The 1,420-nt window shown below is 59.6% G+C and overlaps 1 protein-coding gene across 1 annotated transcript in view; it reads left to right on the top strand.

Moving 5' to 3' along the window:
- The first annotated feature begins 1,025 nt into the window (after positions 1 to 1,025).
- Positions 1,026 to 1,420, top strand: part of LOC102041728 (ras association domain-containing protein 8) — a 33,473-nt gene continuing 33,078 nt past the window's right edge. The window contains exon 1 of the mRNA XM_031055814.1: positions 1,026 to 1,118. The gene's annotated coding sequence lies outside the window, so the exon portion shown is untranslated. The remainder of the gene's footprint in view (positions 1,119 to 1,420) is intronic.

A 1,420-nucleotide genomic window follows, 5' to 3' on the forward strand; every position in this document is an offset into this window, starting at 1 on the left:
AGTTCTGCCAGAATACGTGGGTTGTGGTTATCTATCCCTCTACACCATCACCAAGGTGATGGGGAGATCTCTCTTCGGAATCTACCCAGGCTCCTGTACCTTGGGAAGGAGCCTGGCAGGTTGGGAAGAACCCTCTCTGGCTGTGGGGAGTCAAGATGCACCAGTTCCCACCTCCAGCGCCACAGGAAACAAGGTGATGGCTGCATCTTTCACTCAGGTGTGCACCTTGGCAGCAGCTGCACGTGTGTGAGCAGAGAAGCCAGCACCAAGGTGTTAAGGAAACTCCTGTCTGACTGTTTGGGAGTGTGATGGCCTGAGTGCTTCCTGAATGGTCAGACAGGAAAGTTTCCCTAACAAAATGGACTGTTTGCATTGTGCACCTGAGTCCCCTGTGCTCATAAGGGGCTTAAGGCTCCAGTTCTGGGCTCCATAAAAAACATCTTGCAGGGGCTGGCTGGGAGAAAAAAATGCCCCTGGCACTGCAGCCAGGCCAGAAAGCATCCATGGAGCCGCGGGTCTGCGGGCCCGCACCCACGCTGCGCCGTCTGGGGCAGAGCCAGGCAGGTGGAAGCGGCGCCGGGGCACAAGGAGCGCACTGCTGGTACTGGCTGGGGAAGTGCCATCGCTCCCGGTAAGGTGACCACCGGGAGGCTCTCCCTGGTAAGGTGACCACCGGGACAGGGGCTGGAGCTGGGACGTGGAGAAAGAGGACATGCAGAAGAACCCAGGCTTGCAAACACAGTTCTGGCAGCTGGGGAGAAGTGCTCTTTTCCCTTCCCTTCCCCACGTCTCTTTTGTTTTCCGCAGCCCGACAGAAGAGGCTTCCAGTGAACGGCAGGGGTGGGGGCAGAGCCCACCCGCACAAAGGCAGCTCCCCACGGGCGCTGTGACCGCTGTCACGCTTTTTCGCTCAAATCAACGCCGGCAGTGGATGACGTGGGGCTGGTGCTCCCCAGCCCCGGGGCTGATTGGTCCCAGCTCAGGTTTGAACGCCAAGGTGTCCTGGCAACGAGAAGCAGAGGAGCCAGACTTTCCCGTCCCCACTCGGCTCCGGGAGCACGGCGGGCGCTGGGAAGGGACGGCATCGCGGCGAGGAGCAGCGCGCAGGGCCCCGGCCCACAGACACGGCAGCGAAGCTGGTCTCAGCTGGGAGAAGGGATGGGGAAATCACCGGTGTTTGGGGGCCTTGAAAGTGACCGTGCAGTGGGGTTTGCGAGAGGGATGCCTGGGGAAAAGCTGCGCAGGGACCGGGGAGTCAAGGGGCCTTCCCACAGTTGTGTGGTCAGCTCTCCTGCCCCAAGAGGAACAAGTGATTCTGGCTAGTTTTGGGTTCTCCTGATTAATCAAACTCACAAATGCCCTGCAGGGCAGCCGGGGCTCTGAGATGTGCTTGAAGAAGATGGCTTTACACTGAAATGAA

The sequence above is a fragment of the Geospiza fortis genome, unplaced genomic scaffold, assembly GCF_000277835.1.
Source record: "Geospiza fortis unplaced genomic scaffold, GeoFor_1.0 scaffold66, whole genome shotgun sequence".
Lineage (NCBI taxonomy): Eukaryota > Metazoa > Chordata > Aves > Passeriformes > Thraupidae > Geospiza > Geospiza fortis.